The 13,913-nt window shown below is 45.5% G+C and overlaps 2 long non-coding RNA genes across 2 annotated transcripts in view; one reads left to right on the plus strand and one right to left on the minus strand.

Annotated features, from left to right (window-relative positions):
• Nucleotides 1-13,913, minus strand: part of LOC310835334 — a 364,886-nt gene that overhangs the window by 35,873 nt on the left and 315,100 nt on the right. The window lies entirely within an intron of this gene.
• LOC310835409 lies at nucleotides 1,844-3,538 on the plus strand. Its single transcript, XR_014559648.1, has 3 exons — nucleotides 1,844-1,889; nucleotides 3,184-3,352; nucleotides 3,447-3,538. It is a non-coding gene; the product is annotated as an uncharacterized lncRNA (long non-coding RNA).

Consider the following 13,913-nt stretch of genomic DNA (forward strand, 5'->3'; position numbering starts at 1 on the left):
CTTTGGGTGGGAAAATGATCAGCAACATGTCTACACCACCTTTTTTGTGTTGTGACACGAGACCTACCCATTAACGTCATGTCACATTTCTTTCAAAATAATATAAGGCAAGTTTATTCTAGGACAAAGGGTCTACAGTGGGAGAATGATAAACAGTAGTAGAGATGCCCTTTATTCAACTGAGGCTGTTTGCCAGCTACTTGTACAGTGGTACTTTGGTTCCTGAACGGCTTAGTTGATGAACAAATCGGCTCCAGAACGCAGCAAACCTGGAAGTGTTCTGGTTTGTGAACGTTTTTTGGAAGCCAAACATCCGTTTTGGCTGTCGGTATTGTTTCCAGACCAATCAGCCAATCAGAAGCCGTGCCTTGCTTTTCGAATGTTTTGGAAGTCGAACGGACTTCCAGTATGGATTGAGTTCGAGTATACCATGGTACCTCAAGTTACAAACACCTCGGGTTACAAACACTTCAGGTTACAGACTCTGCTAACCCGGACGTAGTACCTCGGGTTAAGAACTTTACCTCAGGATGAGAACAGAAATCGAGCGCTGGCAGCGGGGTGGCAGCGGGAGGCCCTATTAGCTAAAGTGGTACCTCGGGTTAAGAACGTTTTCATTCAGGTGAAGAACGGAACTCCAGAATGAATTAAGTTTGTAACCAGAGGTACCACTGTATATGATATAACCCATCACTGTGAAATACTGTTTTGGGTATCTCAGCCCCCCAGATCATATAAAACACCAAACTTGGCATGGATATCTTTTTTTGTAGATGTATTCCTATAAATAAAGCCCCCCATTTTTAAAAATCATGACAAATCAGTTTAATCCAAATTTTAAAAACAGGCCATGGTCTAGCCAAAGTTCAGTAAGGTCCCATTCACTTCAGAAACCTCACAAACTGGAAAAAGTCTCTTTATGCTGACAATAAAGCGGATGAACTATCAAGCTTTAAATGCTGGCCTCTGGTACCCAACTCAATCCATGAAGTAAACCTACCAAATTGCCCACCTAGTGTTGTAAAGACCGCAAGGTCAGCCTCCAGATCAAAACTAATCAAGTGATGGACAGTGAAGGCAAGACACCATTGCCTGGGAAACCAAATAAATAGAAGCACAAAGCCATCCATCAGTGCCATCTGGAAGAGATTGGCCTGGATGTCTTTCTGTCAGGCTCTGCTACAGTATTTATTTGTGTAGCTGTGCTTTGGCTTTAGGGATTTCAGCAAAATATTTTTGTCAGCGATGATTTAGCGGGAACATCATCCAAGTTGATTGTCAAGCTACAATTAAATAGCCTGTTCCTATATACTCACAATTACAAGTGAAGCTCACTTTCCATTTTAGACATACCTGGGGGACAACACATGTGGGATGATCTCACTTCAGACTCTGTACACACACTTTTTCCAAAAAAAGAGGGGTAAAAAACATGGATGATCATTAGCTGGTGACATGCACACATGTAAAGACCTTATGATGGATGATTATTATGAATGATGTATATGTGAGGTTTAGCAAAAGTTGTTGTTTCTGCTTAAGACAAATAATCATGCATGTTCTCCCAGTGCCATCGATGTGGTAGAAAAGGGGAGTTATTTCTGAGCAGAAAAGGGGAATGGGGAAAATAAGGAAAGAATTATCATATGAAAATCATCTGTGGGCACAAGCAAGAAGGCCAAAGAACAAACAAAGACTGTTAAAAAGCATGTCATAATAAATGATGCATGCGATGATGTCATGGATACGAATTAAACCAAGTGAGACAATCCTCACAAGTTGAATGAGTGAGTTGTGTGAGGCACTTCATATGGGGAGGGAAAGCGGGGGATAGGAGATGTGTCAATATTCTGCGCTGCAGTGATCTGGGATGCATGTGGCAAAATCCTGTGAGCAGATGAAGAAAGGCAAGGAAGTGAATTTGCCCCATTAGATCACCAGAAAAAGGAATATTATGAAATGGGCCACAATCACTAAAGTTGGGAAGAAATGGGGCAATATTTTCACCCAGCAGACACAACATCTCTCCCCAACCTGCACCACACAGTTCCGAACCCTCTCCATTATACAGTGGTACCTCCGGTTACGAACTTAATTGGTTCCAGAGGTCTGTTCATAACTGGAAACCGCTCGTAACATGAGGTGCGCTTTTACTAATGGCGCCTCCCACTGCTGCCACGCCACTGGAGCACAGCTTTCGCTCACATCCCGGGGCAAAGTTTGCAACAAGAGGCATCTACTTCCAGGTTAGCGGAGTGCGTAATCCAAAGCATTCGTAAGGGGGATTGTACGTAACACAAGGTACCACTGTACATTTGTGCCTACTGTGGAAATTAGCCATTAAAAGCCTCCTGAAAGGTACTCCCTAGTAGACCCCTAGGGGGGAAGACATGGCATCTTGGCCCTTTACTTGTCAGCTAATGACCTATTATTGACATTATTTTTTAATGATATTATTTTTTAAATTTTATATATATATATATATAAAATTATGCTTCCACCCATATATATATATATATATATATATATATAAAAGACTCTCTCAAGATGGCTTTTAGCGAGTAAATATATAATAAACTTTCTATTTATAACCATAAAACACCAACCGTAACACTGTTCTATTGCTGGCAGGGTGCTCTCTACTCCACCCTGATATTTTATGAGAGGGCGGTATATAAATGCTTGTATGTATAAATAAATAAAAGTGTAAGACCCAACAATGACATTAGCCACCAATAGAACCCAGACTCTTAAGTACAGTAAGCTCTATGAAATTATTATAAGCTCAGCAACACCATATAAAACACCAAACCAATACAACCATACAGTGGTAAAGAAACGGGTCTTCAGGCCTCATTGAAAGGCTTGATAGGCTGGTGTGAATTCCACAGGCATGGGGCCACCACCCAGAAAGCCCCGTCCCGTGTCCACACTGCCAAGCTCATTGGCCTCACATAAGGCAACTTAGATAATCGGTTCCATAATGTACACAAGTTAGTAATTTGAAGTAATGATGTCATTATTTTCGCAACTTTAATTTCAATGTAAACATCAAAGCAAGAGTTGATAATTTATTTTTTTAATCATTGTCACCTGGCTCATCCACACTTGCCCTTGTGCTACATTCTAGGCTCAGGTCCGCACTTTAAAGCTCCCCCCCCCTTTTTTTTTTGCCCTGGCAAGTTCCCTGCTCTTTACCACTGGAAAACTCGAATTGCCATTTGTTCCGATTCAGCGTTAGAGAGCAGCTTTTCCTGGGGAAAGTGGCAGGGTGAAACAAAAGTGGAGGTGGGGAGCCTCTGACACAAACTAGGAAAGCCGGGAGCTGTGCCTAGAAAGCGCAGGCCAAAAGGTAGGTGTGGATGAGCCCTACGTGCGGCTTTTTCAAAGGAATACATGTTGTGCGCAAATGCCGATCATATTCACTTGATTTGTTCTCATTCAAGACCTGGGATGAAAACGTGAACAATGGCAATTTCCATTTCTGCTGCCAGTGGAAGAAGCAGCAGATCTAGCCCCATTGATCTGAGACACAAGCGTATGTAAACATTATATTTTGTGGTATTGTAAAGATTCAGCAGCTTTTATAACCAATACAAAACTTAGAATCAGGTCTTAATTTACTAAGAAAAGAGCACCATACCCTATGCTGTCACTCTAGAGGGTCCATAGCTCAGGGCCAAAGTTTGTGCTTTTGTCTACAGAAGATCCCAGGTTTAAGCGGCAGAAGGAAATCAGCCCTGAGTGCTCACTGGAAGGACAGATCCTGAAGCTGAGGCTCCAAGACTTTGGCCACCTCATGAGAAGAGAAGACTCCCTGGAGAAGACCCTGATGTTGGGAAAGATGGAGGGCACAAGGAGAAGGGGGCAACAGAGGACGAGATGGTGATACAGTGTTCTTGAGTCTATGAACATGAGTTTGACCAAACTGCGGGAGGCAGTGGAGGACAGAGGTGCCTAGCGTTCTCTGGTCCATGGGGTCACGAAGAGTCGGACACGACTAAACGACTAAACAACAACAACAACATCATCTCTGGTCAAAATAATCAGGTAGCAGCAGGTGATGTGAAAGAATCACTCCTGCCTGAGATAACGGAGAATGATGTCAGTCATATATAGCAGCCCCCTCTGGTGGAGTACAGAGAGCCATCACATGTGATCATAGGATAGATTTGGAATATAGGTAAAGGGACCCCTGACCATTAGGTCCAGTTGTGGCCAACTCTGGGGTTGGAGCGCTCATCTCGCTTTACTGGCCGAGGGAGCCGGCGTACAGCTTCTGGGTCATGTGGCCAGCATGACTAAGCCGCTTCTGGCAAACCAGAGCAGCGCACGGAAACGCTGTTTACCTTCCCGCCGGAGCAGTACCTATTTATCTATATGCACTTTGATGTGCTTTCAGACTGCTACGTTAGCAGGAACAGTGAGCTCACCCCGTCATGGGGATTCAAACCGCCAACCTTCTGATCAGCAAGTCCTAGGCTCTGTGGTTTAACCCACAGCGCCACCCGGATCCCTATTTGGAATATAGATAGGGTCTATCTACACAAGGGGTTGCCAATCTTTTTGGCCTATTGACACCTTTGCAAACCAGAGGAACTGTCTTGGGTACCACACACACACAAGGCAACAAACACACAACACAACCTATTTGATTGGGCTACAATGAAGCACTTCTCCCAAGCCTATTTTCAGTAGGGGGAGGAGTGTTAAATATAGCAATTTAATTCACTGAAATTGTAAATGCTTGTATGCATTTTTCATGTGATTGGCTAACGTTGGTCACAAGGGAGGCATCTAATGAAGGAGAGACTCCATTTTATGTGAAACGAGATGACTGTGTTTCAGAATCCACTGTGAACACTGCTAAGTTGAATAGAGTGTTGGAGTGCTTCTTCTCTGCATGAAAGAGAGCAAAGCTGGAGGAAATGGTAAAAGTAGAAATCTCTCATAGAAGCTGCAAGGCATGGCCTAACTGAGACACAAAAGGCTGAGTGCTGAGCTTTGGAAAGAGATGAAAATACAGTTGCTTGGAAGTTAGAAGAAAAGACAGCCAGCCCATGCTTGGAGAAGCATGTGACTGTAAAAATTATGCTTTAATTCATCTATAACTATACTTTTCTACAAGTAAAGTTTTTGAATGTTAAAGTCTGGATATTGATTTACCGTAACTTCCAACGAAGGGTGTCAGTCATACATATGATTTGAACTTTTTAGCTGTGATTTCACTACTATAACTTCAACAAGGAGATCCTGTGCATTTTATTTTAATCTACACTCCACTCTTCGGCCCAAAGGTTCTCAGATGTGGCAAGCACAATGCAGCAATGGTTGCCTCTATCTTATCTGTGGAACTTTGGCCATTGAAAGGAATGTAGCTAAGGGTAGACTCTGGCCTGCTCTAAGAAAGTCAGAGTATTCTAAGTTGAAATATGGGTGGGTGGAAACTTTTTAGAAAGCTTCTTCCATCTTCTGGCTATTTTTGGGAATATACAAACAGGGGTGAAAGTATTTCACAGAAGAGGAGTCATTGCCACTCCCAGTGCAGGAGAAAATGGAACATTGCCCAATTGCAGCACAAGAGTGTAGGGACAGGATCCATCCCAGTGAGGGCACTGACCACAGTTTTTAAAGCATGTAACTAAATTTGATTAACTGTTCAAGGTTGTGACTAGGGATAGAAGGATTTGTCAGTTTCAGTCCTCTCATTTTCTCACCCCCCCTTTCAATTGAGCTCTCCACATTTCTGCAGCAAACCGCGATTTGCTTTTAAATCTTCATGAAAATCCCTCAAAGTTTTAGTGCAGATTTCTCCCACTAAATATGCAGTTTTGAGTGACATACATTTTTGCAAGCAGTTTCTCCAAATACAATGCATTTGTGCATGTTATTTTTGCTAATATACTCATTGCCCCCAATATATGCTTTTTTGTAAACATTATTGGATTGGAGAACCATATCGCAAGAATCGGGTACATACAGATGTTGAATTATGGCCGTGTTTCGCTTCTTGAATGGTTTCGAAAGTGTGAATTTGTGAACAGAATTGGATTTCTTTCCTAATCCTCATTTGCTCACACATTGAATCTGATAGGTTGGGATTATGCTATGGGGAAGGAAGGAAAGTTGGACTCACCATTAAGTGTTCTAGTCAGTGAAAACTAGATAGCATTAACTTCTACTTGAAAGAATCCCTATGTCCTACCAATAGACAAAGGGGCCATCCCAGTGAAGGCCATGACTTTTAGCAGTAGTCTTGAACTAGATATACTTGAGGGTTGGTTGGGTTGTTTAAGTCCAACTTTCCAATATTGTTCAGGGAAAAAGCAGTGACTACATAACTTTATGACCACTGCTCCATAGCTATTGTTGTTATACTTTTCCATTCACCATATAGATGGGTTTAGGAAGCATTTCTGTATCCTTCTGCTGTGCTGAAGAAGAATTCCACGAAACAGTGGGTATAGCCGGAATCACTGTTCACTACGTCTGTTTTTGGACCACTTCGGCAGGGTTGGACGCCATAAACAAAGCTTTACAGCCTGTTTTCACCAGATAAGAATCTGACCCATTGCTTCTTTCAGAGACTTGCATAGTCTTCAAAGACTTTCAGAGACTTGTAAGACTTATGTTTGTTTGGTTTTATGTTTTCAAGATAATCCATTAAGAGTGCATATTTTGTGACTTTCAGAGATTCATAAGTTTTCTGTTTATGTGATTTCATATACCATGTTTTTTGCTCTATAAGACTCACTTTTTCCCTCCTAAAAAGGAAGGGGAAATGAAATGTGTGTGCGTCTTATGGAGCGAATGCAGGCTGTGCAGCTATCCCAGAAGCCAGAACAGCAAGAGGGATCACTGCTTAAGCTGCACAGAGATCCCTCTTGCTGTTCTGGCTTCTGGGATTCAGAATATTTTTTTTCTTGTTTTCCTTCTCCAAAAACTAGGTGCGTCTTATGGGCTGGTGTGTCTTATAGAGCGAAAAATACAGTATTTCATATTATATAAAGATCATATATTGATATTGTATCATTGTATTTGGTCATCGTGTTGCCTTGGATATTACTGACTTCTGTTTGCAACACAGGGGTTAAATTGTTTGGGTACTTACTTGCTTGCTTAAAGGGGGAAAGCAGAGCAGATGGTGAAGGCATGTCCAAAAGCAATTTGTGTTGAAGAATCCTCCTTCCAAATAATGCTTTAGCATCAAACATGGTGGGTTTTTCCCATATGGGTTTCCCTAAAGATGTCCTCAGTCATCTGTGGGGGCTGAGGGTTGGACTAAGAAAGACAGGTGACTGTGATGCATTCCCCCACTCATCTGTTGATGGTAGACTTGGGAACTTTTCTCTCTTGGGTGCTTTCCTTGTAGGAGATGGGTAAGGATAGGGAGTTTAGTGTCCATCACATGCCTGTGGCAGATTCAGAAAGATGAGGCATGACAGTGGTGCTTCGCAAGACGAAATTAATCCGTTCCGTGAGGCTCTTCGTATAGCGGTTTTTTCGTCTTGCGAAGCAATCCCAGTGACAGCTTAGCGGATTAGCGCTATTAGCGGTTTAGCGGCTTTTAGCGGATCAGCTGATAAGCGGCTTAGGGCTTAGTAATAATAATAATAATAATAATAATAATAATAATAATTTATTATTTGTACCCCAGCCACTCTGGGCGGCTTCCAACAGAGATAAAAAATACACTAAAATGTCACATATTAAAAACTTCCCTGAACAGGGCTGCCTTCAGATGTCTTCTGAATGTCAGGTAGTTGTCCATCGCCTTGACATCCGATGGGAGGGCATTCCACAGGGCGGGCGCCACCACCGAGAAGGCCCTCTGCCTGGTTCCCTGCAACTTGGCCTCTCGCAGTGAGGGAACCGCCAGAAGGCCCTCGGAGCTGGACCTCAGTGTCCGGGCAGAACGATGGGGGAGGAGACGCTCCTTCAGATATACTGGACTGAGGCCATTTAGGGAAAAGGGGGGGAAAGGGGGGAAACCCCGCAGGAACTCGCAAGACATTTTCGTCTTGTGAAGCAAGCCCATAGGGAAATTCGTTTTGCGAAGCGCCTCCAAAACGGAAAACTCTTTCGTCTAGCGGGTTTTCCGTCTTGCAAGGTGTTTGTCTTGCGGGGCACCACTGTATTCAGAAAGGTGCCATTTGAAGAAGTATTGCAGCGTTTTCTTGTTGCAATTCCTTGTGAGCAGGTAGGCTCCAGCCTTCCTCAACATGTCACAAGGTCTCTGGACTTTGTGTACATTCCCCCAGGTATATGTTTCCTCTGCTCAGATGGGCCACATGGCCATTTTGGGTCCGCTGAACATACCTGTCTAAGACTGAAGCTTTGTTCTCCTCTTCCCCGGTTACCACGCCTGGGCTGAGTTACATATGATACCTTTCATGCTTTGAAGCAATAGAGCATGTTTAACTTTGAGAAGAAAGCAAGCACTGCATATATTTCATTTTCCTCAAAACATTTTTTCTTACTGTATAAATATATCAAAATTTACCTCACTAACTTCGAGCAACTTTTAAAATTCTTTGAAATAGTCTGCTAAAGGAAAATGCCACACACTTCAGGCGAGGAGAAGGGCTTATCAAATATTGCACATTCCAGTTTTCTGTGGTGAAATTTTATATGAGGAACATTCAGTCATAGGCGCCTCCACTTGCAGTTTGAACTGATACAACCGGCATATAAAGTTTTACTACCTCGGTGAGAACTAGGTGCTGTGCTGGTCCCGGGGGGAAGGTTACTGTTGGCGTAGTCAAAGTCCGGTCCTGGGTCAATAGCCTGGAAACAGTTCCGAAGGAGCGGGACGAGGTCCGAAGCAGGAAGCTGGGCAGGGACAGGAACACTGGAGGAACAGGACTGGATGCTGGCCGAAACAGTTCATCAACGATGTTGCTCCCACAACCTGGGACCGGGCTGACTGGCCTTTATCTTCTCTGAGGCCCCCAGGAGACCCGCCTCTCCTGGCCTTAAGGCGAGCACTCCTCCTGGGAGAAACCAGTTCCCTCCGCCTCTCTGCCCTGAGCCTCTGCAGTTCAGGAGAGGCTGAAGGGTTACTGGGCCCAGGGGGAGACTCACCTGTAGGCACTGAGTCCTCAACCACCTCTGGAGCCAGAGTGGATTCACCTGGTGCCTGCTCCTGAGGATCCGGCACAAGTGCAGGCACTTCAGAATCAAGGCCCTGCCCCAGTTCAGCCGGCCCTGGAGGCGGGGACTCCTGTGCAGGCTGGGATTCCTCTGGTTCAGCCTCTGAATCAGAATCCCAGGCCATCACAGGTGCAGCAACCCACCACAAGGGAGCTTTGGTCGTGGCCACCTTCTCCTTTGACCTCATCTTTCTAATTTTGTGTGTACAACACTCAGCACAATGCCCTCGGGATGCTTCTAGGGCAGGGGTCAGCAAAAAAAAATAGCCGCGGGCCGGTCCACTGTCCCTCAGACCTTGTGGCGGGCCAGAGAAGAGGCAACGGGGGGGGGAGCTGGAAGAAGAGGCGAGGGGGGCACGTAGTCCTCCTCCCCAGCACTTACCTTTCCTGGGGCTGCCGCCACCGCCACTGCTGATTCTTATGGGTAGGCAGAGTGAGCTCATCCGCTCCACTCTCTGGCCCACAGGAGCACCAGGGCGGTGGCAGCAGCGAAGGGAAGATGAGCGGCACGAAAGGGCTGGTTCCGGAGAGGGGCGGCTTAAAATGGCGCTCAGCCAGCTCAGCCTAGCCCCCTTCCTCCTCTAGGCAGGGCAGGGAGAAGCCAGGAGGGAGGGAGGGAGGGAGGGAAGAGGCGCCGCCACGGTGTATGTGAGGAAGAGGGGGGGAATGGAATGGCGTAAGGAAAAAATGTTGTAGCCCGAACGAACAGAATTCTCACACCAATCCACAGACAGTCCGCGGGCCTGATCCTGAAGGCAATTGGGCCTGATCCAGCCCTCAGACCTTAGTTTGCTGACCCCTGTTCTACGGCCTCCATCTCCCGCAAAGTGCCTACCAGTGATGGCCCAATGCATGCATGTGTGAGAAAAAAGAAAAGAAAATGACTTGTGTCATAATTTTCTTAAAAATAATAATAATAATCTGGCAACTGCCCCCAAGTCACCCTCCTACATCTCCCCCCCCCCCACACACACATCAAGCAATTCAGTTTTGGAGAAGTGAGCAAGGTTTGGCTCTGCATTACATTTTTGGTAAGTCATGGCGTTTGCATGTGGGCTGTCAGTGCAAATAACAATACGATTCTTGTGTCTCTGTTAGGAACAGCTGTGGTTTGGAAAGTGAGCATTTAGTCACGGAAATTGCCGTCAGTGAGAAGAGGCACTGGGCGATCTGAAAATTCATACTGAATTGTCTGAATACTTTCCTAGACTTTTAAAATGAGCATCTGGCCTATATTCAATACAAAACAACACAATGTCATTAAACAGCCACAAGGCTCTCTCTTTTTCATGCAATGCACCTCATTACATATTATTTTATATTATAATTATTAATATAATACATGCCTGTTGTCTTTGTCCATGGAGTCTTCTTGGCAGGGATACTGGAGTGGCTTGCGGGTTCCTCCTCCAGGTGGATCACGTTTGGTCAAAACTCTCCACTATGACCTGTCTATCTTGGGTGCCCTGCTCAGCATAGTTCATAGCTTCTCTGAGTTATTCAAGCCCCTTCGCCACGGCAAGGCAGTGATCCATGACTCTTGAGAGTCCCATGGACTGCAAGAAGATCAAACCTCTCCATTCTGAAGGAAATCAGCCCTGAGTGCTCACTGGAAGGACAGATCCTGAAGCTGAGGCTCCAAGACTTTGGCCACCTCATGAGAAGAGAAGACTCCCTGGAAAAGACCCTGATGTTGGGAAAGATGGAGGGCACAAGGAGAAGGGGACGACAGAGGACGAGATGGTTGGATAGTGTTCTTGAAGCGACCAGCATGAGTTTGACCAAACTGCAGGAGGCAGTGGAAGACAGGAGTGCCTGGTGTGCTCTGGTCCATGGGGTCACAAAGAGTCGAACACGACTAAATGACTAAACAACAACAATATAATACAGTACATAATTTATAGACACTCCTTGGCCAGTTACACATGATAAGCAGTCATGTGTAAGCTTCCCCCAACTTCTTTTTAAATAAACAGTGGCCACAGAAGGCTGCAGCCTTGAGCTTTGGACCTGTGGTGGTGAGGGACTGCTTTACCCATTCACCTCTGGCCATTTTTTGACTCAGAATCCCCCAGCTGCTCTGCTCCTCAAGGGGGCATCCGTATCTCTTCACTTCAATGTGGAAAAGCAGATTGGAGTGAGACAACATTTTTGAATGGGAAAATATCTGAAGGAGAAGGTGCAACTCTTCCTCACCCAGATCTCCTACCCAGTTTAGAGCCTCTTAGAAAAAAAGCTTGGGGGGGGGGGGAATTATGCAGCAGCATATTACATGTAACTTCTGCCTTAGCCTGCCTGCTAACCAGCAGAAGTAACTGCATTGTGTGGTCATGGCAGTTCTGTTCTGCAGATTAAAGGTAAAGGGACCCCTGACCATTAGGTCCAGTCGTGGCTGACTCTGGGGTTGCGGCGCTCATCTCGCTTTATTGGCCGAGGGAGCTGGCGTACAGCTTCCGGGTCATGTGGCCAGCATGACTAAGCCGCTTCTGGCGAACCAGAGCAATGCACGGAATTGCCGCTTACCTTCCCACCAGAGCGGTACCTATTTATCTACTTGCAGTGATGCGCTTTTGAACTGCTGGGTTGGCAGGAGCAGGGACCGAGCAACAGGAGCTCACCCCGTCGTGGGGATTCAAACCACCGACCTTCTGATCGGCAAGTCCTAGGCTCTGTAGTTAACCCACAGCACCACCCACGTCCTGTTCTGTAGATTACCTTTGAGCAGACAGAAGAATGGGGAGAGGTAAGATGTTAACTGCAACATCATCATGTAGTTAGGAAAAAGTAAACTGAGAAGGAGGAGGAGGAGGAGGAGGAGGAGGAGGAGGAGGAGGAGGAGAAGGAGAAGGAGAAGGAGAAGGAGAAGGAGAAGGAGAAGGAGAAGGAGAAGGAGGAGAAGGAGAAGGAGAAGGAGAAGGAGAAGGAGAAGGAGAAGAAGAAGAAGAAGAAGAAGAAGAAGAAGAAGAAGAAGAAGAAGAAGAAGAAGAAGAAGAAGAAGCAGCAGCAGCAGCAGCAGCAGCATGGATAACAATCAGCCTCTGAGATTCTGAAAAGGATGTGAGCATGCGCGCACACATGTGCCCATGCGCATAAAATCTGTATCTGGAAAGGACTATGAATTAAAGCTTCATTTGAACTGGTCCATGTATGGCTGTGGGCTCACCACAAGTGTGTTAAGGCAGCATTTACCCTTTCTGTAAAACATTTGCTGGTCCACAGGAAGAGTTTGTTGCATTAAGTAATTTATAGAGTGCTAAGAAGTTCCTTAAGCTATTATTAAAAACATACAAAATCTTCTCTGGTTAGGCTTCTAGTAACTCAGACTTCTAACTAAGCAGAACTGATAGAGCCGCCTTTTGATGTTTAATGAGTTCTGAGGCAGATGTGAGATGTGATAGACAGGGGAGCGGTGGTGATTTAGTGCTCATGAAAAGGAACGGTCCCGCCTCCGCCCCCTCCTGAAAAAGGAAAATGTAGCTAAAAAGGACACCCCTTTTTTCCTCCTCCTCCTCCTCCTTCTTCTTTCTTTTGCAGCCCATGTGGTTTTGATTTCCTCATCTAGTGCCTCTCAGTGCTGGCTCGTTTCCATTCAAACACACACAGAACACTGAAAACTAATTAGCCCTGGATGCCGCCACAGGAAGTTAGGCTGCCAAGATCCTTTTCCCCCACAATTCCTCAACTTTCTCAGCTTCCCTCAGGCCAAGGGGCTTGTGCTGGGCCTCTCTGTGAAGGTTGCCAGGTCTAATTTTACAATTTCCCTTCACCTTATCAAGTATGCCCCAGGCCCAACCAGGGAGAAAGGATCAGAGCCAGCTTGCCTTGCGAGCTTTTCATCCCCACACCCAATCCCCTCCCTCTTTCTTTTCTTTTCTGCCTCAGTTGGAGGAATCTTGCTCATCTCCAGTTTCAGTGTTGACTTGTTAATCTGACCTTTGCTAATACTTTTTAGAAGAACCAAAGGGAACTCCACCATCCTGTAAAACATGAAAGTGTTCCCCTCTCCCAGACTTCTCTTCAAGGTTAACCATTTTTCCCCAAGAGCCAAAGCACCACAGGTGTCAACCACTCTCAGGCATCTTATTTCAAAGTAGGGTCCGTTGCAATGCTAACCGGCAGGAACCCAGCCTTGATTACCAGAAGGGAAAAGTTGGGTATAATAGAATAGAATAGAAAGATGGCAGCAAAAGTACAGTGTAGCTGTTTGGAGGACTGTCTTCTCAGTGACCAACGAATGGAATGAACCCGTGTCTGACCTTGCTGGCCCATTGCCAATACTGAACATAAAATATCTCAGGTAGCATCTAGACCAGGGCTTGTCTGGTCTACTTTGTCTTTTGTTGTTGTTGTTTAGTCCGACTCTCGGTGACCCCCTGGACCAGAGCACGCCTGGCACTCCTGTCTTCCACTGCCTCCCGCAGTTTGGTCAGACTCATGTTTGTAGCTTCAAGAACACTGTCCCACCATCTCGTCCTCCGTCGTCCCCTTCTTCTTGTGCCCTCCATCTTTCACAACATCAGAGTCTTTTCCAGGGAGTCTTCTCTTCTCATGAGGTGGCCAAAGTCTTGGAGCCTCAGCTTCACGATCTGTCCTTCCAGTGAGCACTCAGGGCTGATTTCCTTAAGAATGGTTACGTTTGTTCTTCTTGCAGCCCATGGGACTCTCAAGAGTCTCCTCCAGCATCACAATTCAAAAGCATCAATTCTTCGGCGATCAGCCTTCTTTGTCCTTTACCAGGACCCAAAGATCCATCAACAATAG

This window comes from Podarcis gaigeae (assembly GCF_964106915.1).
Source record: "Podarcis gaigeae genome assembly, chromosome: 17".
Classification (NCBI taxonomy): Eukaryota; Metazoa; Chordata; class Lepidosauria; order Squamata; family Lacertidae; genus Podarcis; species Podarcis gaigeae.